General features: G+C 38.1%; 3 protein-coding genes across 3 annotated transcripts in view; all 3 read right to left on the reverse strand.

The window, feature by feature from the left end:
• Positions 1-21,966, reverse strand: part of LOC125271217 — a 33,378-nt gene extending 11,412 nt beyond the window's left edge. The window contains exon 1 of the mRNA XM_048195237.1: positions 21,860-21,966. The gene's annotated coding sequence lies outside the window, so the exon portion shown is untranslated. The remainder of the gene's footprint in view (positions 1-21,859) is intronic.
• Positions 1-25,500, reverse strand: part of LOC125271224 (B-cell receptor CD22-like) — a 1,156,500-nt gene that overhangs the window by 376,678 nt on the left and 754,322 nt on the right. The gene's annotated exons all lie outside the window — the stretch shown is intronic.
• Positions 1-25,500, reverse strand: part of LOC125271198 (hemicentin-1-like) — a 987,774-nt gene that overhangs the window by 356,981 nt on the left and 605,293 nt on the right. The window lies entirely within an intron of this gene.

A 25,500-nucleotide genomic window follows, 5' to 3' on the forward strand; every position in this document is an offset into this window, starting at 1 on the left:
ATGCCAAACACGATGCGATCTCTAACCATTTCCTCGTTGTCTGCATAAGCACAGTCTTTCACTAATAGTCTTAGTTCAGTCACAAATTGCTCAAAAGTTTCGTGAGCTCCTTGAATTCGCTCATGAAATTTATATCTGGCGAAAATTGTGTTCGTCTTGGGCATCACATACGCTTCGTACTTGTCGTAGTATGTTTGCAGTACCTTTGCTTCATCTGTCGTCAACGCCCAGGTATTGAAGATATCTCTTTCTTTCTCTCCTATCCACAGGAGCAAATAACTGCACTTTTCGTCTTCACCCCGTTTCTTTAACGGACCCGCGAACATGAGCTCTGCATGCTGTCTGAACTTACGCCATGCATCTGGTAAGTTAGACGATTCCCAATTCATGTGCGGCGATGGTACTCCTGCGAAATCCATTTTACTTATTTTCTTCTGACACCATGTCTTGTTCTTTGTTTGTTATGTGTTGCACAGGGCGTGCAAAATAAAGAGACGTACAGCGAGTACCGAACAAACTTTTAGCTTTACTGGCAAAACGTGCAGCAGTATTCACGTGTCACATCCCACTGGCACCAAGCCAATTCCCACAGCCCCTTGCTGTCGTGCCGTAAATCAGTGTGGCAAATATTCAGTGCTTACGTGAATATTACAGGTGTATACTTAAAACTTTACAACAATTACGTGGGCTTCAGTTGACTGGTTTACCTGAGCTGTCTAGTGTTTCAGCTAATTTTTCCAATCCTGAGACTTGAGTGTAAGCTGAGCAGCATTGAGTTTTTCAGTTAATTTAAGAGTTATTTGTGAACATCAGTTATCCTATTCTGTTGCCTTAATTCTCTTGATATTCTAAGTCTTTTCGTTTTAGTTATGTAGGGAGGTGGATGCCTTTATTTTATTAAATAAAATAAAGGCATCCATATTTTCTCTTGTTTATGCAGAAAAGGGAGTTAGGTAATTGTGTTTGTATTTTTATTTTGTTTTCTTTTGGTACAGTAGGTAAGTTATCCCTTAACTTTAAGAATGCTTTTGTTTGTTATTTTGGCCTCTCCCCTCCTGAAGTCTTTTTGTTAATTCCTACCATTTGTTTAATAAATCTTGTTATCTTTGAATCTTGTGTTACTGAGCATTATTGTACCTGCCCTGGGACCTGGAGACAGCAGTTCTCTCATTCTCTCCACGTTTTTTTTTTTGTTTGTTTTTTTTTTGTTTGTTACATGCCTCTTCTTACCCGTAGACTTTAAAGAGGGGCTTGTAACATTAGGCAAGGCAATTTTATTTGTATAGCACATTTCATACACAATGGTAATTCAAAGTGCTTTACATAAAAAAGAAGAATAAAAATAGAACAGAAGGAATAGAAATAACAGTAAAAACAGAGAATTTTGCTATCTGGATGGAAGAGCTAGGAAGTCTCAGGGAGTTTGTTGTTGTTGTCCATCAGAGTGGATCTAAACGGATCTATCCATCAGAGCAGATCTGAATGGATCTTCCTCACACGACAGGACTGCTACCTTCAAACTGATAAACGCAGTTTCAATCTCCCCTTTTGCCAAGACACCTCAAACTGCACCACACAGCCCTAATCCCCCTTCCGGAGATATCTTATCTATGCAACGCAGTTCAAATTTCCCCTTCGGAAAGTGTCCTGACTGTAATCCAGAGATATCTTAACCATGCACTACAGCTTAAATTTCCCCATGGTTTGTCCCCTTATCCAAATTTGCCAAATTTTAACCTAATCACAAATGCTTTCTTCCTAATTCTCCCAGCTCTTTCAACCAGACAGCAATATTTAAAATGCATTAAAAGTCAGAATAACAAGATGATACATAAAAGATATAAAATACATTAAAAATGAAATTAAAACAGGAAAAGGAATTAAAAGAATAAAAAGATAATACGTATAATGTATTGAGGTCCTAGGCCATTGAGTGATTTATAAACAAGTAACAGTACTTTAAAATCAATTCTAAATGCAACTGGAAGCCAGTGGAAGAACCTGAGGACTGGTGTGATGTGTTCATGTTTTCGGGTTCTGCTCAGCAGCGTTCTGTACGAGCTGCAGTTGTCTTATGGTCTTTTTGGGAAGACCAGTGAGGAGCCCATTACAATAATCCACCCTGCTAGTGATGAAAGCATGAACAAGTTTCTCTAAGTCTTGACTGGAGACAAAGCATCTAATTCTTGCAATATTTTTGAGATGACAATATGCTGATTTAGTTATTGTCTTTACATTGGCTACTGAAAACTCAGGTCTGACTCCAAAATCACCCCAAGATTCCTGACTTGATTTTTAGTTGTTTGACCCCTAGAGTGAAGGTACATGTTCACTTTGAGAACTTCATCTTTGTTTCCATACGCAATGACTTCAGTTTTGTCTTTGTTTAACTGAAGGAAGTTTAGACACATCCAATTTTTAATTTCATCAATGCATTGGCACAGGGAGTCAATGGGGATGTAGTCATTAGGTGATAGGGCTAGGTAAATCTGGGTGTCATCTGCATAGCTGTGATATGCAATTTGGTTCTTTCTCATTATTTGGCTCAGTGGCAGCATATATAGGTTGAGCAAGAATTGAACCTTGAGGGACTCCGCATGTCATGGATGTCCACTCAGACTTATGGTCACCGATACTCACATAATAACCTCTCCCTTCTAAGTATGACCTGAACCATTTAAGGACCATCCCAGAAAGCCCAACCCAGTTTTCCAGCCTGTCAAGAAGAATGTTGTGATCGACAGTGTCAAACGCAGCACTGAGGTCAAGTAGAACCAGCACTGATAATTTTCCTGAATCTGTGTTTAGCCGAATATCATTTATTATCTTTATGAGTGCTGTCTCTGTGCTGTGATGTGGTCGGAAACCAGATTGAAAGTTGTCAAAATATCCATTCAAGCTTAAGAACTTGTTCAGCTGATTGAAAACAACTTTTTCAATGATCTTGCCTATGAAAGGAAGATTTGAGATTGACCTGTAGTTGCTCAATATGGTGTTATCCATTAGAGAATGGTGATTAATATAACAATATGCATAGTGTATAATTATGCATGTTTAATATTTACCATAATCATTTAATAGTGTTGTTTAAGTTGGTAAAGATATTGTTAGTGGTTCACGAGCATCAGCTCTTCTCTATAACTTCTTCTCAGCGCCATGTACAACAATATGAAGTGCAACAAAGACCAGGTTCGACTTTTGCCATTTAAAAGGCAAGTAGATATTTCATTATGCACACTTGTTGATTAATGACTGTATTGGGTTGGACTGATTTGCTAAACAGTTTGAGTAAATGACCAGAATAAAACTTAATGGGTGAACAGCTGTTATAAATAAGATTTTTATTTTGTATAGTGATTTTTTTATTGGGTGTAAAATCTGTGACAATTGGTAATGAAAAAAACATTTTCTGTTTTTATCACACCTGCAGGAGGCTGAAGGGCTTCTTGGTTTGACCCAAATAACAAAACCACAAGCTGAAGAGCATCTCATGTTCAGAGCACTGAGCACAGATCAAACCTGCAAACACGAGACGAAGACCTGAGACATTTGCAGGCAAGTCTCTTCAACCTAACCAATACTGTAAAAAAGCATTTTATTTTGAAATTACACACCTATATAAAAAAAACTAAAACAAAGTTAACCAAACTATAAACTCATCATTTCACTGATTATCGTCTGTCTGTTGTCTAATAATGATCTCATTCATGATTTCACAACACAGAATCACACTCAGTAATACTGTTACATCTCTAGATTAGCATAAACCTCTTACAGTTAATGCCATATAAAGCTACTGCCTGATATTTTGATGTTATTGTCTTCTGCTCTCAATGGATGTTGATCTTCTGTCTCTCTCTTTTCAGTCTCATGTGTCTCACTGTGGGTTTCCTGAGTAAGTCTGTTTAATTAAACTGAACTGAGACCCTGAACCTTCACCAGTTTTCTGTGTCTTTGAGCTGGACGGAAAAAAACAGCCTGTTCACAAAAAACACCAAGTGCTCGTGAGAAACTTTGTGACAAAGATAAATAAAAAAAAGTTTTGAATCTTTGAATATTACAATAATGACAATACGTAAATACTCAGACTTTAAATGACTATTGATTAAATGTAAATATTTAAATCAGTGAAAATAAAAATAGATCAAATAAATTATTTATATTTCAGACTCAGATCTCTTTTGCAGAAATAATAACGTTTCTTGTCTTTCATGCTGATCATTATGATCTTTAACTGCATTTCTGGATGTTTATAACTTAAAATAATATAATGTATTTATGTATCATTTAACACCATGTAAGTACCAAAGGCTATATTCATGGCAAACTCAACAATACAATTTACAAAAAAATCAAAAGTTTAAAAAAAGTAAATTAATTGAATACACCTATATAACTATATATAACATCCAATAATAGTACCAGTTAGATAACATTTTCCATTTAATATTCAATAAAAATTATAATAGTTTTCCAGGAGAAATCTGTTATTGTACTTTCTGAATAAGAGCGTTGCCTAATATCATTTAAAGCAGGACATTCCAATAAAACATGCTTCACTGTCAAGGAACACTTACAGAAATCACATAAATGCATATTGTCATTAAATAATAATCTCTCTCACTGTAAGATTTGGAGAAATAATCACGATTTGGTAGCAAAAATATTTATTTTTCAGTGAATTAAAATATGACTCTACAATAAATGTATACATCAGAAACATGAACCAACAGAACAGGAATGAACTAATAAAACATCATCAGCTAAAGTACTGAATCAGAAAGTTAATACATAAAAAGAACTGGGAAGAAATTTAGCAATGCTAAATTTCTTGTGCTGAAAGAGTGATGTTATTAAAAATAATCTTTCATAATCTTTCTTTTACTATTATTATACTAAATACTTTCTTTTACTAAATTATACCACATCATTTAAATTCATTAAAAAACAATTGTCTATCTAGTACCAGTCATCCTCCTCTCCTCAAAAGACCACAAGCCACATCAGCCCAACTGACATCTGTCCCATTCAAAAGTCTCTGGGCAGCTTGTAGTCTAAAAACAGCAATCCTACATCCTATATCCTATATCACCTTGCGCTCCTTCATGAAGAGGCAAGTAAAGTACTGCAGATCTCAACCAATGCTGACCTGTCCAAAAGAAGTCAACAAGACATCTCTGAATGTCCTTAATGACAGCAGCAGGAGGGTCCAATACAGTCATTTTGGAGTTAAAGCAACACGATTATTGACTATTAAGACCCTTCCCTTATAGGACAGTTGAGGAATTAGCCATTTCCATTTAGATAACTGGATACACACTTTTTCCCAGTTTTTTTTTTTTTTTTCTTGTATGTCTCAGAACCATAAAACACTCCTAAAAATGTAAAACCTTCTTTTCGCTACATGACATTATTAGGTAGATGCAGGACATTATATCTCTCTGAACTATACCATAAGATCTCACTTTTTGTCCAATTTATATTCACTGATGATGCTCTTCCATAACATTTCAGATTTTTTAAAGCCACTTTAATATCATTACTGTTCATGATTATTATAGTTACATCATCAGCATAGGCAGATAATTTCACATCATTTGAAATATTTGACCCTTCAATATATAAACCAGTCAACTGTTCTCTTAATTTCCACAGTAGGGGTTCAACTGCAAGACTATAAAATTGCCCTGAAAGAGGGCACCCTTGTCTTATTCCCCTCTGTGCTTTTTTTTTTTTTTTTTTTGTGATCAACTTTTTATTTGGTTTAAAATGTATAATTTAGTTTGTTATATGCCAAATGGTACCCCTCTGTACTTTAATAGGAACACTTAAACCTCCAGCTGCTACTTTGACCATACATTCAACTTCATTGTGCAATAAATTAACCCATGAAAACCATCTCTAAAACCAAAACCCTCCAGTAACTTGAACAAATAAGCGTGGTCAACTCTGTCAAACATCAGTGGAGAGTCAATGTTCTGAAATAAACATTATTCAGGCTTCAGACACTCACAAAGCTCAGATGTGCTTTTATGTGTATTTCAGGTTTCCATAATTCATGCATATCACATTTGAAAACAATATCACAACCTCATCTGATTTGTTTAGGTTATCAGGCTGTTAAAATGAGAACTGAGAAAAAACAACAGTTGCTGTATTTCCCAAGTTTGTTTATAATACTGAGCACAGCTGCAGATTCTGCTTTAATTTCACTTTTGTCTCTGAAATATTCAGTACTTATTTACATCAAACTTTGACCAAAAGTTTCTGATCATTTCTTTCATTGTCATCTGCAGAACAAAACGCTGTGCTGTAATTTAAACATTTATCAGACTTCATGCCAACAGTCAAATAACAAAAATACACATTAAAGGAGCGTATCTGAAGACTAACAAAAAAAAAGACACCAAACACACAAACTTAAAGGGTTAGTTCACCCAAAAATGAAATTTTGTCATTAATTACTCACCCTCATGTCGTTCCACACCCGTAAGACCTTCGTTAATCTTCGGAACACAAATTAAGATATTTTTGTTGAAATCCGATGGCTCCGTGAGGCCCAGGGGGGAGCGATGACATTTCCTCTCTCAAGATCCATAAAGGTACTAAAAACATATTTAAATGATTCGGATCACATGTCAAACTGCCAACGGCTGAAATCACGTGACTTTGGCTCCGAACAGCTGATTCGACACACTGATTCATTTATGATCCGAATCTTCATGAAGCAGTGTTTTGAAATCGTCCATCACTAAATAAGTCATTATTTTGTTTTTTTGGCGCTCCAAAAATATTCTCGTCATTTTATAATATTAATATTGAACCACTGTACTCACATGAACTGATTTAAATATATTTTTAGTACCTTAATGAATCTTGAGAGAGGAAATGTCATTGCTCCCTATGGAGGCCTCACGGAGCCATCGGATTTAAACTAAAATATCTTAATTTGTGTTCTGAAGATGAATGAAGGTCTTGAGGGTGAGTAATAAATGACAGAATTTTCATTTTTGGATGAACTAACCCTTTAACGCCAAAGAGGAGGTTCAAACATTCAGCTCATTTATATTCTCTGCTGTGGCTCTTCAAGCAGAGAGATGATTGACAGCAGCGTATTCACTGTAATCCTGATTATTCCTGAAACTGACACTGTCAGGACAGTCTGATTCCTTGTGGAAATTCACCACTGCGTAATTCAGATCCTCAGCAGATGTGATGCAGCACTGAGAGTCTCCAGAGGCTTTCTGAACTGTAGCGTAAACACAGTTAGAGGAAACAGAGGGGTTTGTGGGTAATTGGGCAGTGGCATAAACACAGTTAGAGGAATCAGAGGGGTTTGTGGGTAATTGTTTGTGAGTGTCTTTAATCTCCTCATAATCACAACCAGTGTGAGAAACCTGAGAAGAGACAGAGAAATTATTTACAGCTCAGGGGTCGTATTCACAAAATATTTTATCTTACCACTAAGAGTTCTCCTAAATAGCAGTAAAAGTTCTTAGCTAAGAGTTTTCTCTTAAAACCTATTCACAAAGCTGCTGAGACAAACTTTTACTAAGGAATAGACTGAAGTTTAAGCTAAGAGTAAGGGCGGGGTTGACCTCGTTGCTATGGAGTAAACACACAGTGATTGGCTGAGGGGGGAGGAGTCAGCGATTTAATCACAGAAATATTGTAGAATGAGGTGTCATTTCGATATTAAAATAAAGGCTTTAAAATACAAATGTTGCACTATTCAAATAAATATTTTTTAATAAAAATGTTGCCATAGTCAAAATAAAATGTTGCCATATTGTTGCCATTAAGGTTTTAAAATGTAGGCTAAGTGTCAGTAATTAAACTAGTATATACAGTTAATTGTCCACATCTTGGATGTCTTCATCTCAAGAGAATGCAGAATTCAAGCGACAAATTATGTTTTATAAACAAAGTTTGGGAGAAACGCATTCAAACGATCTAATCAGCTCGAGAAGAGGAATATATACACAGACGAGAGCCGACTCGCCTATAGTTACTTCGACAGTTTTCTGCATCACCCCGCCACCCCGCTCCTCACTCTCGGCTGGGGATACGGAGATAACTTTGGGTTTGGGCTAAATTCCAGGCTCAGAGCCCTTGATCCCATTGGACAGCACACCAATATGCTTATATATATATATATATATATATTACTCTATTCAATCATTTGTAAATGTGAACTCATAAAAACCACTGCCACAGGTAATTGGACAATATTTATTTATTTATTAAAGATTTATTTTTGGCATCTCATTGTAGATTCAAATCTATAAATCAAAATGTATTGCATTTATGAAGAAAAGGTTCAGCACCCAAGGCTCTATCGCTATTGCCTCAGTGGTGTTCAGTGTCTTTGGGTGCATTAGGATTGTTTGTGATTTGGTCTCAGTGATTAGGAGTCCTCTTGACTACTCCTAATGTTTCACAGATTTAGGAGCTAGTTTTAGCACTAAAATGCTTTGTGAAATACTCTTATAGCAAAAATTTAGGACTCCTAAAATTAGGACTGACACGCCCATTATTTTTAAGAGTTTCTCCTAAATCGGCAAGTTAGGAGCTACTTTTAGCCTTAAGATGTTTTGTGAATATGGCCCCTGAAGATCTTCAGGATGGAAGGCATTAGACATTAATATAATTTTATACAGTAACTGAACTCACCACTTCATGTTTTCCTGGTCCAGTCTGAGATGACGAATCACCAGCTGATAAAAACAAGCATCTTAAATTAATGACGTTATATCACATTTCAACACTGAAGTCTTGTGTAAATGTTTTCACACATCATCAAATATCTGTCTTTTGCTCATGTCTCGTTGTAGCCTATAGGTGGCGACAGAAAGTGGGAAAACAGATCAAGAAATCTCAGTATAAAGAGTTTCCCTTTCGAAAGGGAACTTAAACTCTGCACTGATCGCGCTATGGGGAACGTCACTCGTGACTCGTGTTCGAAATGCCAAATTACTTCTTTTTGTCTGCAAACGTTCAGGAGAATGTGTTCATCCGTGTCCCCTGGTTTGACACTTGATGTGCACGTTTCTGTCGTTTTTCTGTCTGAGAGGAGCGAATGCATAGACGATGCTTGAGGGCGGCGTCTATGTGTGTTTGTCTATTATTCAGTGCGAGCGTCTCTTCTGTTCGGACGCTCTGTTCTCGTTTGACACTCTTTCCGAGGGAGGAGGTGTCTGCATCTGTGTTTGTAGCCCCGTGTGTGCTATGACCGCTCCTCTGGCTGCTGGGTATGTGAGCCGCTGTGTTTTTGGGACACGCTTTTCGGCAGGCTGCAGCTGCCGTGAGTGCGCGTTGAGTCGACGAACGGTTCCTTTCTGTCCATGAATATTGCGGCTCCCATAGACTTTCCATTCTCTCCTGATCTCCGCGTTTGAGAACGGGAGGGCATGGAAAAACCCCTGGCCGTTCAGATTTGGATCTGAGCCAGACAGACGGGAGGAGGAAGAAACGAGAGTAATGGGTGATCGATTGTAAACACTGTTGCGTTTGTAATCGATTCCCCAGCTATTTTAGGGCGATTTATATCTACCCTCTCTCCTCTTCTTCTTTCACCTCCCGTAAATATATATATATATATATATATATATATATATATATATATATATATATATATATATATTTCTACTTGCTCAGGTGTTTTACAGTTAAGCTGTCGGCTGGCCTTTTTCTAAGGCCGCCTTCTGGCTTGATAGTGAAAGTGCTTTTAGGCTTTGTTCTACGAGCCGCAGGGAGGTAAGCTGGGAACATATTTTTATGTTTATAAAAAGTGTGGACTTTGTTTCTCCTGTATAGCTTTCCTGAGCATGTAGTCAGTAAAGTTAGAGGGGGCTTTTTTGAGCAAAATAACTGTAGCATTAGGTTGGATAGTTTCAAAACATGCAGGCCGCTTTTCGGCTGCTATTTTGTAGCCTCCTATGTTAGAGCAGCTTCTCAGCTAATACTTTAGTTTGGTTTGAGTTGGCTCTCGTGCTTCAGTTATTTGTGTGCAGGACGGCTTATCGGCCGCCTGACACTGTTTGCTTGCAGTGCTTCATTTCTCCTCATATTTGTAGGTTTCTAGATGAAGCCCAAGCTTTGCTTGGCCCAATAGGCCTTAGCTAGCGGCTAGGCTAGAGTTTGTTTGTTTACATTCCCCTATTATTTACTATCCCCTTATGGTTGTATAGTTCCTAGTTCTGGCCTCCTCCTGAGGGAGTTGGTGGCCGTTTTTGCCCATATTCCCCTTCATACTTTTGTATGTAGGTGCTTTAGTCAGATCAACAGCTAAGGTTTAGGTTGCTATTAGCCTTCCTGGTGCTGTTTTTCTCAGGTGGCAGGCCCTTATCTCTGAGGAGATAAGTTGCGCGTTACGCTAGGCCTCACTGTTCAGAACCCTTCATGCTTTGTTTTCAGTACAAATGTCAGATTTGTCCTGTGAAAAACATTTATCCTTGTAAGGATGGCATGTGTGTTCAAAGCATTTTTGCTTTGGGATTCTTAGACTTTAGCCCTACATATTTATGTGAGCTTACTCTAGTGCTGCCACAGGTTGACACCTGTTTTTGTGATAGCAGGCTGTGTCTAGCCTCTGTCTATGAACATGGTGTTTTGTTGTATTCCCCGGTTAGGGTTTGTGTTTCACTGAGTGCATCACCTGTTGGATTGCACACTCAGGGTGAGTGTAGAGAGTCCTATTCTGGTTAGAATAGTATATTCTCGACTTCCCCTCAGTCGATCATGACCACAGCAACTGTTTTACACTTGCTGTTAGATTGTTGGCTCTTTATTATAGCCTCTCTTTAATACAGCTTGTTTTGGGCGCTGTTGGTTTACGATCACTAGTTTGCTCGCTTTTTTAGCACTGCCTCAGGCTTATGCTCACATTATTTGAGGTGTTAGGCCTTATAGGCCTTCCTTGGACCGTGATAGCATATTTATATGTACATTGCCTGTTGGAATGTGTAGGCTTAAGCTCCGGTTGTGTAGCTAGTTCCCCACAGTTATCGTGTAGGATCTAGAACTGGTCCCCTTTGAGCATTGGCCCTGTTATGACCACAGGCTGGCGCCACATGGTGCTTAAAAGTAGTAGGCCTTACCAGGCCTCCTTTGTAGCCTCTGTGTTAGCCCAGCTGGGTTGGTTATATCTAGATTCTTTCCATGGTTGAGTCATGTCTTATGACGCATGCCACCATTGGCCATGCCCCCTCCGTACGAATAAGCCTTAGTTCAGGCTTTTCATTGAGTTCTGTGGCGTAGTGTGTACTTCTCCTACCTATGGGTCTTTCGAGTACTGGCCTGTTGGCTGGCATTTGTCATAAGTTACCACTGGTTGTTGCCATGTGTTCATGGAGGTCGTAGGCCCTCATCAGGGCCTCCTTTCGGTTTGCATGTTGGCGCAGCTTTGTGTGGGTTTTTTGTATGTCTCTTCACCATGGGTGAATCGTGATTGCACTAGTTGACGCTGCGTGTTTCATGAGTCGTAGGCTTTCACAGGCCTCCTTTGCTATCACGCTGGAGTTTGGCTTTGTCCTAAAACACTGCCACGAGCTGATGCCACGTGTCTGCTGAGGTTGTAGGCCCATGGGGCCTTCTTTAGCGCATGATGGCGTACGCTGTACTCCTCTTGCTTAAAGAGTAGGAAGGTGCTTTTACAGAGTACACTGCTCGTTGGATTGTGTTGGATGGGCTGTTTTCGTGGGCACTCACAGCTTCTCAATTACTTGGTGGTCATGCTTCCAGCATGCTATGTTTCAGGTGTTTGGCCTTACGGGCCATCCCGGAATATCACCTCATTTGTTGAGTTTCTGTGGAATGCTTAGTTCATTATTAAGAACTCCAGTTATGTTGTAGGCCCTTTGTTCCGGTCTCCATGACTATGTGCCCACAGTACGGTCTGTCTGTTAGGTTGAGCTTCGTACTTCCCTTTGGGTTGACTGTGTAATTGTGCTTAGCTCCCTAAGCTGGTCATTGGTTGTAGACTTCTGTGGAGTCTCCTGTTCAGACTGGCCCCAGGCTGGTTTGTGCTCCCCTGTACCAAGGTTTTTCTAGCGCACAGCCTCCTCAGTGCTTTTTCAGCCACTGAGTAGATCCTAGGATGAGCGGATTTTACTCCCCTCATTACGAGGGTTTATAGCGTTTAGCTGAGTTCTGCTCTCCGGGATGCCCATCTCTTAATGGCCACTAGCTGACGCTGCATGTAACGGGTAGGCCCGCGGGGCCTCCTTTTGGAACATGCTGGCATGTACCTTTTGCGTTTCTTTTGACAAGAAACAGTGAAAGGGATTTTGTCGCTGGCTGGCCAGGGCTCCGGCTGACTCATTAACCTCCTCCGTAGTCGGTTTGTTCTGCCTGGAGCTTGATAACACTGCCACGAGCTGATGCCACGTGTCTGCTGAGGTTATAGGCCCATGGGGCCTTCTTTAGCGCGTGATGGCGTACGCTGTACTCCTCTTGCTTAAAGAGTAGAAAGGTGCTTTTACCGAGTACACTGCTCGTTGGATTGTGTTGGACGGGCTGTTCCGTGGGCACTCACAACTACCTAATCATTTGGTTGGTCATGCGCTTAGCATGCTATGTTTTCAGTCGAATGGCCTTATGGGCCATCCTGAATACCACCTTATGGATTGGGTTCTTGTTGTGATATTAGTTTGTTTACAAGAACTTTAGTTATGTTGTAGGCCCCTTCTGGTCAGCCTCCATGGCTATGTGCCTACAGTACGCTCTGTCTGTTAGGTTGAGCTTCGTACTTCCCTTTGGATTGACTGTGTAATTGTGCTTAGCTCCCTAAGCCGGTCATTGGTTGTAGACTTCTGTGAAGTGTTCCGTTCAGACTGGCCCCAGGCTGGTTTGTGCTCCCCTGTACCAGGGTTTTTTCTAGCACACAGCCTCCTCAGCGCCTTTATCAGAAGCTGAGTAGATCCTAGGATGAGTGGTTGTACTCCCCTCATACGAGGCTTTTTAGCGCTCAACTGAGTTCCGCTCTCCAGGATGCCCATCTCTGCGTGTGGGTTTGAGTTGCTTACTGCCTTTTGCAGTCGCTCTTTCCCGCTCTCCTCTGTGGAGTTTGCGCTTGGAGATTCTGTGTATCAGACAAGGTTGGCCAGGCTAGGTTTGGCTTTTGCTAGATTAGTAGGCCTCCTTGGTGGCGTTGGGGTGATTTTGTTTCCCCCCCTTAGTGACTGGCCAGGATTCCTTTGGACTCTTGGCCACATTCCCTCAGAGGGACCACTTTCTTTGGTTCGTTGGTCCCAGATGCTCGAGCAGCCTTGGCAGGCCTTTTTCGGAGGGTCTCTTTTTAGGCTCAACTTGGGCTGTTGGCCGTAGGGAATGCTGTCACTGACAGCCTTGGAGAATTGCTCCCGGTTTTTCCCTGGAACGGCCGGACGTTTGTCCAGACATTTTGGGCATGCATTCTCCTCTAGCATGGCGGCATGGGTATATCGTTCCCCATAGCGCGATCAGCGCAGAGTTGAAGTTCCCTTTCGAAAGGGAACGTCTCAGGTTACGCATGTAACCATGGTTCCCTGAGAACAGGGAACGAGACTTTCCTGCCATGCTTCGGGATGCCTGCTGAACAGTCCCTCAAAGACGAAAGGATGTTGGCTGCTTCCCCAGGCGCTCCCTTTATACGTCACGGTTCGCGCCGCTTGACGTGATAGGCTGTCGCCGGCCAATAGGATTGGAGTGTTGTGATTCTTGGCATTTCGAACACGAGTCACGAGTGACGTTTCCCATAGCGCGATCAGCGCAGAGTCTCGTTCCCTGTTCTCAGGGAACCATGGTTACATGCGTAACCTGAGACTTTCTGCATCTAAAGAGGTTAAGAAGGAGTTTTACCTCGAGACTGATGCTTCTTACAGAGAAACAGTAATAAGAGTCCAGCGATGATCAGAACCAGAAGAACCAGAACCAGAGGAACGATCAAGCCTGAAAATACAGGAGAAATAATCTTTGAATATGATCAAAATATACCATTTCCAAACCTAAAATAAATAATTTACAGTCAGTGTTATGCAAATTAAAAACGACTATATTGTAGTGATTATGAACACAACTCAAAGGCTCCTACCAGAGGCCCTGCTTCACTAAACTTCACATCAAGCACAGGTTTATCATTAGAACAATATGTTTTAATACAAGCTGTTCAGTCAAATACAATTCATGCAATATGTCAATCTTTTAAGTCAAGTCAAGTCACCTTTATTTATATAGCGCTTTTTACAATGCAGATTGTGTCAAAGCAGCTTTACAGTCATAACTGGTATATAATTTTGGCTGCACAGCAGCTCTTAAAGAATAGTGTCAATGCAGGCAGATCAAAGCACTGTTGAATAAATGTCAAGAATACTGTTGAATATTTAACCCATGGGGGGAAAAATCAAACCTGTTTCTAGATTTCACATTATACATTCATGCAAATCTTTTAAATAATAATTTTCTCATGTGTGTGCATCAGTTGCAGTTGCTATAAATGTACCAGCCAGTTTGTCATAAATAGACGTTTTGAATCATATTTAACAGCAAGTATGTAAAAAATGAATTATTCTTCACTTAAATCAACACGTTTTCCACTATAGAATGCCAAAGCTGCTGAAATAATAAATAAACACATAAATGTTTCACCAATGTTTCATAAAGTAAATGGTCTCTGTAAGTGCTGCGAGTTTGAAAAGCAAAACTCACAAAAACAAAACAAGTTTTTACCTGATAATCATTGTTTAGGGCTTCCTTTGCAACAGATTATGTGTTCTGGCAAACACTTTTACAAAAAACTCAAACTGACATAAAAGCCAAAAGTCAAATTGCCCAATTAAAGCAAACACTGATCATCATGATGGTGACCAATAAAACATCAACATCTAAATCTGATAGTTCTCAAACAGAACTGGACACATGAGAGAAATAAAGTCTGGTTTGTAATAAGAGAGTCAGTTTAATGTCTTTTCAGTTGATTTCATCTAAGGTGGCTGAAGTCAGTTGTAGTTTTTGTGTTTCTCTTTTCTTCATTGATTCTGTTCATTATCATCAGGTGTCTTCAATAATCAAACAATCATCACTTAATCACTGAAGTATCTAATTAACTCTAATGTAACTCTACTGTAACACCCTGCTGGTGGTTCCCATATGAACACTGAGGGGTGTTAATTTAACACCGGGGAATTTACTGTGTTGTGTAAGTTTGCAAAGGCATGTCCGCACACCTCCTGCACCACAAGGTGTCACTGTGTCCTCAAAGCTTCATCCTTGCCACTCTGAGCTCGATTGCTATAAAAATACACCCTGCTCATTAGCATACAGAAAAAGAAATGTAGAAATAAATAAATGTGAAAATAAATAAGTGTATAACCACATAAATAAATAAGGAACTAAATATATGTGGAAATAAAACATGCATAAATAAATAAATAAATGTGGATATACATAAAAGTGGAAACACATGTATAAATAAATTAATAAATAAATGCAGGAAAAATACAATTATACATAAATAAGGAAACAAAAGGATAAATACACATTTATTTTTGTTTTGTTTTTTTTCTTACATTCCTTGTATATTTTTATTTATATATACATTTTTAGGTTTTTTTAAAATATACATTTCTTTTTACAATTATTCATTCATTCATTCATTCATTCATTCATTTATTTATTTATTTATTTATTTATTTATTTATTTATTTATTTATTTATTTATTATTTCGGCAGCTTTGGCATTCCATTACAATCCACCAAAATGCAGATTCAACTCAATAAGCAAATGAGAATGATTGGGTTATTACTGCTATTTATTTTTTTACATATCAACTATTTAAATGTATTAAATGTAATATTATTTATTTATTTTATAGATTTTATTTTATGTATTTTTATGTTTAGTAATATATTTCAGCCACTAGGGGAGTCAGGCCTCCTCACAAGCTACACCCATTAATCATGTTTGTATTTCAGCACAGGATCACCTGCTGATGTGTTTAGAGACGCCAGTGATGTAGAGGTTCTGCAAATACCTGTGAACGTTGAAGATTTGTCTGATGAGAAAGAAGAAGCCGATGATGATGATGATGGTGATGTTCTTGATGATGTTGATGTTCTTGATGATGATGATGTTGTTGGTGATGATGTTCTTGATGATGATGATGATGATGTTGTTGGTGATGAAGTTCTTGATGATGATGATGGTGTTTCTGAGAATTTTGTATATAAAAATGAAACAATGAATTTCTAAAGGGTGTTTTTTCACACAGAAGTGAACACACTTTTATTTATATCAAATGTGGATATAAATAAAAGTGGAAACATGTATAAATAAATTAATAAATTAATTAATAATTAAAAAATTAAATTAATAATTAAAAAAATAATAAATTAATAAATAAATGTGGGAAAAATACAATTATACACTTGTTACTGACACAGCTCTGTTTATCATATTAGATACATTTTTCGAGTGTTGAAAATGATGTTATGACATTACTCTGAGCGTTCGCTCGGCGGCTGCTGTGAGACACTGTTACACACTGCAGTAAGATAGATCGATTTTACAATATCATATTAAATGCTGGATGATTGTGTTGATAAATGGCATGCAATTCATTTTAAAACGTATTGTATCATGGAGAAAATGCTGTATTACTGTTACTAAAAATAAAGCTGCATCTGATTACGCTATGTTAGCTACTTCACAAAATAGTGTTTTTCTCTGAGGCATGGTAAAGCATGAGACTCGCACAAAAAAACAAAAAAAAATAAATTTAAACAATAAGACTAAACATGTTGAGCTATATAACAATAATTAGTTTTCTGTCCCCCCGGACAGCACGCCAAATACACATTACTCTAATTATATTTACAGTATATGTGAACTCGTGAAAAGAGCAAATGATGCACACGTGCAAGACAATTGTTATTCAAACGGTTCGCATGAATGTTCAATGTGAAATCTAGAAATAGGTTTGATTTTTTTTTTCCCCCAGGGGGTAAGAGTTTGACATATTGCATAAATTGTATTTGACTGAAAAACTTGTATTAAAATATAGTAGTCAACATTTGAAGTGGATCAAAACCTTTCATCAAAATTGTCCTAAAACCTTCTTCTTAGGACAACTTGATGAACCTTTTTGATCCACTTCAAATGTTGACTACTGTATATTGTACATTCTACCAATGATAAACCTGTGCTTGATGTGAAGTTTAGTAAAGGAGGGCGTCTGGTAGGAGCCTTTAAGCTGTGTTTATAATCACTACAATATAGTCATTTTTAATTTGTATAACACTGACTGAAAAATATGTATTTTAGATATGTGAATGGTATATTTTATTAATAATAATAATAATAATAATAATTTGTTACATTTATATAGCGCTTTTCTGGGTAGTCAAAGCGCTTTACATATGTAAGGGGGAATGTGCAGCACCACCTGGATGATGCAACGGCAGCCATATTGAACCAGAACGCCCTCCACACACCAGCTTATTGGTGGAGAGAAGACAGAGTGATGAAGCCAATCAGTGCATGGGGATGATTAGGAGGCCATGATGAGACCAATGGGCAAATTTGGCCAGGATGTCGGGGTTACAGCCCTACTCTTTTCGAAGGACATCCTGGGATTTTTAATGACCACAGAGAGGCACAACCTCAGTTTAATGTCTCATCTGAAAGACGGTGCTTTTTGTCAGTATAGTGTCCCCATCACTATACTGGGGCATTAGGACCCACACAGACCACAGGGTGAGCGCCCCCTGCTGGCCTCACTAACACCTCCAGCAGCAACCTAGTTTTCCCAGGAGGTCTCCCATCCAGGTACTGACCAGCTCAACCCTGCTTAGCTTCAGTGGGTGACCAGTCTAGAGCTACAGAGCAATGTGGCTGCTGGCATACTATGGCTGAGTTTTGATATATGAAATACATTCATTGTGCTACTTTTTGGGCTAATTTTAAATGGCCATTGATCTCGTTTTTTTACACAGACGTGGCAACCTTATCCAGTAATCCAGTATCATGGTCTGGTCAATCCTATTCCTAGCGTAAAGCTACGCCCATGATCTGATCTAGGTGACAGTGATCATATTCTAAGATTATTTCTCCTGTGTTTTCAGGCTTATTACAGTTGTTCTCTTGTCTATTAAAACATGTAATATATTAAAGCGTCTTTGGTGTTTCCATGGTTTCTACAAAAATAAACCGGAAACCGAGGGTAACGCAGTTATGATGCCATTGACAGGCGACTCCTCACACGTCCCGAAGCCTTGGTTAAAATTGCAATTTTCTCACGATTTACAAATAGTTGGAAACATTTGCGATATTGTAAGTACTCAAGTGAACAATGTAGCATATGCACACGTATCAGGATAATCAATAAACTTTGGAATGCTTTTAGCATGCTGGACTGGGTTGTAAAATCTCATCTCGGCTCCGACCGGTCTGCAAAAGATGAGCCCACTTGACACCTTTGTTACCCTCCGAGGTAAAACAGGAGGCCCAATTTCCTTGCTCTTAGGACATCAAAGGGTCCCTCATGTGGACTATGGGCCAGATCCACATTCCGACACCCACACACACACACACAGGCACACACAAAAACACACAAACATACATTATTGACTGTATATGTAAAATATAACTATGCCAAGTCACATCCATGTATGTACCCATCATGTATCTCGAGTGTGTGCATGTTTCCTAATGTTTAGACTTAGTTTAAATAACTGTAGTTGAGTTAGTTTTAGTTTTAATGATAGAATTTTGTCTGTAAACCATAACTTCTTTTATATGCCTGTCTGATCTATCAAGTTTGATCTCTCCGTAAAGCTCCAGACTCGAGCTATTCACTGAGAGATGTCACATAGCTGAAAAATGCATTTTTCTATGTGTTTAATGATATTGTGAAGAAAGTACTCCATCTCGAAATCCGATCTGATAGTCATTAAGTATGCAAATTCAGCTAGGAGACCAAACAAAGGAACTTTGCCCGCCAAATAGTGCTGCGCATCTATTGGCCGCTACAATTCGGGAGGTGTGTTAGCTTGGGTTTCCATAAAAACAACGACACACACTCCTTTGTCTCCCGATTGTCTCTCGACTGCCCCTGTACTGCCTCAGGCGACAGCGCTGCCATCACGCGCTCTCCTTCCGGGACGACCATCTCCTTGGACTCTCTCTCTTCTTTCTTCTCTGTCATCTTATGCGTCAGTTAAACCTCGTTTGAAAACCCCGCCGGAGAAACCCTCTCGGAAAGGACCAAACAAGCCAAGCGCATTGAAACTCTGAACCATACGCAAGTATAAATCTCTCTGAAATTTGTTTAAACTGATTTCTGTGCTGGCTCTCTCTCAAAGGGTTAACTGCCGTAAGTTGCCATTCTTTGACCATTCTTCCTTTCCTGTCTCTACGTTCCCTTTTGTATATATTTGTATATTATGTATTTAGACATATAACCTCTGTAGTCGTAGTTTGCAAATATTAAATACATTATATCCATGCTCTTTGTTCTCTTGCTCGTTCCACAAAGACCAGGTCACTTTAACGTTTCGATCCTATATCCTTGCTTTACGTTTGGATGCTAGAATAGGAAGTCTTTCTCGTGGCCAGAGAACAGACCTTCCTTTTAATAACATTCTGAGGAGCTATAGTTTGCCGGACAAACGAACAGTTTCTCTAAATAATTATTAAACCAGAACTAATCATATATATAATTGATTACAATTCGTTGTAATTAATTCACCATATATGGTTGATTCCCCCTTGGGTCGGTATGTGCATAATAATTCAGAAAGCTTTATGAATTATTATATTCATATTCCACCCATAAATTGATTAATAACTGTACAATCATTACAACAAAATATATAACACTGGCCTAGAGGTTTTTGGATATTTCACTGCAAAAATATTACAACTTAATATATATGTGTGTATGTATATATACATATTGCACCTTTTAAAAAAAAAAGAAAAAGAAAAAAGAAATGCAAGCTGTCTGTTTCTGGAACTTAAGCCAGTGGTTTCACACTGAATAATACAGTACAGCAGAGTTACTGGGTGAACACCCTTAACTGCAGTTAACTATAGTACAAGTGTGGTAAAATGACTTGCAGCAGTATAAACCTGCACTTCTACTGTATCCAGATGACTACACCTGAACTACAGTTAATGCTGCTGTAATAATGTGTCCAAATTATCAGAATAATACTGCAACACCAAACACTGTAGTGATACGAGATTAACACACAGAGAACTAAAAACGTCTGCTGCATTCAAACTGCAAGTGAAAAAAAAAGCAATTTGCAGACGCTGACAGAGACACTGTCAGTTTCATGAACAGTAAGAAATGAGTACATGAATATGAAATTAACAAATAACTGTAGTTGTATAACAATATTAGAGTGGTTACATTTATAGAATGAAATGAAGAATAAATCAGTCAAACACAAACATTGACCATTGCTTTACTATGTGAGCAGTGCAGTTTCTCATTGTGAAAGTGAAAGTGACGTGTGGCCAAGTATGGTATCCCAATTCACCATACTTGAGCCTTACTCTAGGCCACCTCAGTTTCCTGCTGGTACTGAGAATCAAACCCATGACCTTCATTTGGGTAACAAATCCGACTCTCTAACCATTAGGCCACAACTACACCATCAGCATCATTGTTCTACACAAAGCTGCACTTTGACCTGCATAGACTGTAATCATGTGAACTGCAGTTTGTTTTTATACTTCCTCTTTTACTTGCAGTTTGTGGTTTTGCTTGATTAAACAGAAAGAACGTCTAAATTAAATCTGTGCAGATCTGTCATCCTGAACGGAGAATCGTCTGTCCTGTTCCCATCCTGCTGCTCTGTTAGTGTTTATTACAGTCAAACATTGACCTCCAGTTTTACAGAAATATTTCACATGGTTCTTGTGTTTCTCATATTTGTAGTTTATAATGATGTTTCCTCCTGAATATCCTCTCACACTCCTGATTGGTTGATCTGTCGAACACAAACTCAGATATAAGTGTGATGATGATGTTCTTCATCATTCTTGTAAACAATGTTCAATCACTGACTGACACACACACACACACACACGCACACACACACACACACACACACACACACACGTCTCTTCATCGCTTCATATATTTGTTCTCCTGTTTTGATTATTTGTTGTTTTGTACTTAATTAACACATGCCCACTTTGCTGCTGGCAATTATTTTTACTGTATATTTTACATTTTGAAATAAAAATACATTGTATTTGTCCTGGATATTGTTTTTAATGTATTTTAGTAACATTTGCGGTACAGCAGTAACTACATGTTGAGTATTGTGATGTTGTGGAGATCATCATGGGTTTGAGGCTCTCAGTTACTCACCTCTTATAACCTTCAGATTCACTTCAATGTGGAAATCATATAAAACTCTATCAGTTCCACACCAGTACGTGTCAGAATCCTGTTCTCTCAGATCTCTGATGGTCACAGTGAAGACTTCTGATCTCGTGTCGTCATACAGAGAGAATCTTCCAGAATGAACCCATTTATTTTTCTCATCAGTCTTGATTTGGTCTGTGCAGCCTGACCACAGTCCTTTACAAAAATACTTTTTATTTCCTGTATATCCTTCATCATATTTGCATGTGATCGTGACTCCTCCTCCTGAATATCCTGTCACACTGATGGAGCTCATGACTCCTACAACAAAAACACACTTTAATAAAATACTAAAATATACTGAACTGGGACTAATTTCAAAGTGTCTTTAAAGATAATTTCACCATTTTAGTATATGTATACTAAACATTTAATATTAAATTATTGTTCTGGTTCTTCTGATGTGATTATTGGATCAGAACTTGAGTTCAGATTCTTACCAGGAATCATCAGCAGAGTGAAAGTCAAGATGATCTTCATTCTTCTCTCTTATTAAATGATCTTCTCTGTTGTCAGTAGATTCAGTTCTTCTGAAGCTCTCGATGTGCGTTCAGATGAGTTTTGAGTGTTTCTTTCCTGGTTACAAGTTTAACATGAAGTGCTGAATGTGACGGAGACGCCCACTTCCTCCGAGAGAGAGAGAGAGAGAGAGAGAGAGAGAGAGAGACCGTTGAGAGAGTTCCGCTGAGCAGGAAAATGAGCTCCTGATTTTTTAGTTTTAATGTTGTTTTAAGATAAGACAGACATTCAGTTTTGATACATTTCAAGAATAAAAGACTTCTACAACTTATTACCCACAAAAAGAGTTTAACTTAATCAAGAAAAAACAGCAGAAGACAACTAGCTGACAACAGGCCAAAAGGTTGAAACAATTGCTCTATATGGCAGTGAGATATGGGGATCCCTAAAACAAGATTTTTCAAAATGGGCAAAAGAGGAAATTGAAACTCTGCATTCTCAAATTTGTAGAAGCATCTTAAAAGTAATCAGAGCGACACCAAACAACTCGTGCAGAGCTGAATTTAGACAATACCCTTTATTAATAACCATCCAAAAAAGAGCTCTGAAATTCTACCAGCACCTGAAATGCAGTGATCCGAACTCATACCAGGCTGAAGCTCTACAGTGTCAGGAGCGCCCTCTCACAGCTGGTGCTGAAACTACAGCCAAACCTACACAACACAATCCAGCCTAACAACACTGTTCAATTACAAAAACAAAATTACATCAACTATTGGAAAGATGCCACTAAATCATAAAAGAAGATGGAACTCTATTTACACATATAAAGAGACTACAAACCAGTAGAATATCTCAGCTGTGTTACATAAAGTGAGAAAGACCCTAACCAGATACAGGCTGAGTGTTCATAGCCTATCTGTAGAGAGAGGACGGCACAGACAGAGACTGTGTTCACTGTGCTCTCAGAGAGATCACTATCTCAACATTCGATCAGACTATTTCACTAAATTCCAACTACTAGAACCATATTTTATGACCATATCAAATACAGAAATTATTCTGATGCACTTGATTGCAACAGCAGCAAAATACGTAACAGCTTGCCACAACAGAGAATTAGCCAGCGGACAAAATTAGTCAGAAATATTCTTAACGTCTAAATGTATGTACAATTTTTTTTTTTTTTTTTTGAATATTAATAAAGAGATAAGTGAAACTAGTTCTTCACACAGGGTTAATGAACACACAGATGCACAACAGACACAAGCAGATAAAAATCATTACCCACCCATAATGATTCTATTATTTAAAAGGCTTAGTTTTGCGTTTTTCCAGAACTGTAACATTTTCCCCCAGTTTCACAGACCAGGCTTAAGCTAGTCCTAGACTAAAATGCATTGAGCTGTTTTTACTGATAGATCTTAAAATATGTCAGTGCCATTGTTTTGTCTTAAGATGCACACCAGCAATGTTATTTTCCAGTGTATGTTGATAAAAGCTACATAGATATCCTAACTGAACTAAGGCCTAATCCTGGCTTAGGCTAAGCCCTGTCTGTGAAACCGGGCCTAAATGTTTTTAAATGACTCAAGGTTTAAATGAAGGGGTTGTTTTTTTCCCCCCTCAGAGCATCACATTCATTTTGAAGAAGAAGAAGAAGAAAGTGTCATTGAAAAAGAAGCAGGAACTTGATAATATAAATGTATTTGGTCATTCTGACTGAGCTCCACATAATAACCAATGGAGTGATTTTGGGGCGGGGCTATCAGTTTGCCTGACCAATGAAATGTTAGTCAACATGTTTCAATGTTTGAAACATGTTTGAAAACAACATAAAATAAACACTTCACCTTTAAATCAGAAAATGATGCTCCAAAAAAAAAGAAAACAATGTTGTTAAGAGTGAGATCACTTTATTTTTATATTGCTTTTCACATTCAATATTGCTTCAAAGCAGCTTTACAGAAAATCACAAATTACTGTCTTAAATCCACAAGTGAGCAAATGCAGCAAGCAAAACAAATAATATAATTGCATAATTGTATTTTTCTACATTTATTAATTTTTTTCTTTTATTTATACATTTATTTATTTCCATGTTTATTTATATAGCCTATGTATTAATATTTGAAGAGATGCAAAAGCCACTAAACACCACCTCCGTCAAAAATGAGATATGATACTGAGTGAATGCTCTCCACACATTGTATACGTTCATTAAATACTTTCTCTTCAAATCCGCTTAATCCCAGCATCAGCCCATTCAAAATACTGGTCCGTAGGCATAAACCGCCGAACGTCACTTCCCTTTGGCAGCAAAAGTCTCTAAGTCCACAGAACAACCAATCAGAAGACATGAATCAAATCATATGACTTCAAGATGAATGACGGTGGTTAAGCCGGCTATCAATTGCAGAGCTGAAATTTTTATTATGTTTTGTTCATTGTTACAGTGGCATTGTTACAGCACAAGAAAAAAAAAAAAAACTTTTCGAAGCAGATGTTTGTCTTTGACAAATCAGAGATGACTTTATTCATAACCAATAAAACTGCATTTGGCTTTTATGTGATCTAAAACAACATGGAGGAAAATATGAAGCTCACGTTGAAGGACTTTCTAAAACACTGGATGTGGTTTAATGTAGGCCTACTAAGACAGTGATACTGGAGGACCAAATTCAGCACACACCTTATTAATAAAGCACATAAATGAGAAGAAGAGCCCAAAATATGAAAGCAATGAAGTTAATTGGATATCTTCCTCCCATAGAAAACCGTTATGAAAAAAAAAAAAAATAACGTGACAATGCATTAAGACAGTATTAAAAGACCAAATTCAGTGCAGCTACACCTTATTGATTAAGCAAACTACAGGCAAGCAGATGATGCCAAAATATGAATGAAACGTGCTAAGCGCTTTGCGTTCATATTCTGGGCTCATCTGCTTTCCAGCTGACCTATATCATATTAACACACTGTGTAAGCGATTGTAATCATCCACGTGTTAGACATGCTAACCTGTAAACGCCCCCATCACCTCGATAAACAAAGCATCATCTTCATCATTCCTCTGCTTTTCATTGAGTTTCACACGCACAGTGAGGAATAAACCTTGAATTCACCTCAGAAGAAGAAGAATGTGATTAATCCAGCGGAGGTAATTAAGTTATTCTTTCTTACATTAGTTAACATTTTATTGTTTCATAAACTTGTACACATTGTACTAGTGTAACTACTGCCAGATTTAAATGGGTGAAATCAACAGAAACATGTTTAAATATAAAACATAGGCAGGTATGCAACCTTTCAATGCTAAATAAATATAAATGTATGACGTGTGTTTTTATGCCCTATAATCTAAAACACAGTACAATATAAAAGTAATATAAATGTTTACACTGTAACATGATGAATATTAGAATGTTTAGACCAAATTATGTGTTCTGGTAAACACTGTTACAAAAAACAAAAACTGACATAAAAGCCAAGAGAACTGCCCAACTAAATGAAACACTAATCACCATAATGATGACCTGATATTTCTGATAAACATCAACATCTAAACCTGGTAGTTCTCAAAAAGAACTGTAGATGAATGATATAAATAAAGTCAGTCTGG

Source organism: Megalobrama amblycephala, linkage group LG7, assembly GCF_018812025.1.
Source record: "Megalobrama amblycephala isolate DHTTF-2021 linkage group LG7, ASM1881202v1, whole genome shotgun sequence".
NCBI classification, from domain to species: Eukaryota; Metazoa; Chordata; class Actinopteri; order Cypriniformes; family Xenocyprididae; genus Megalobrama; species Megalobrama amblycephala.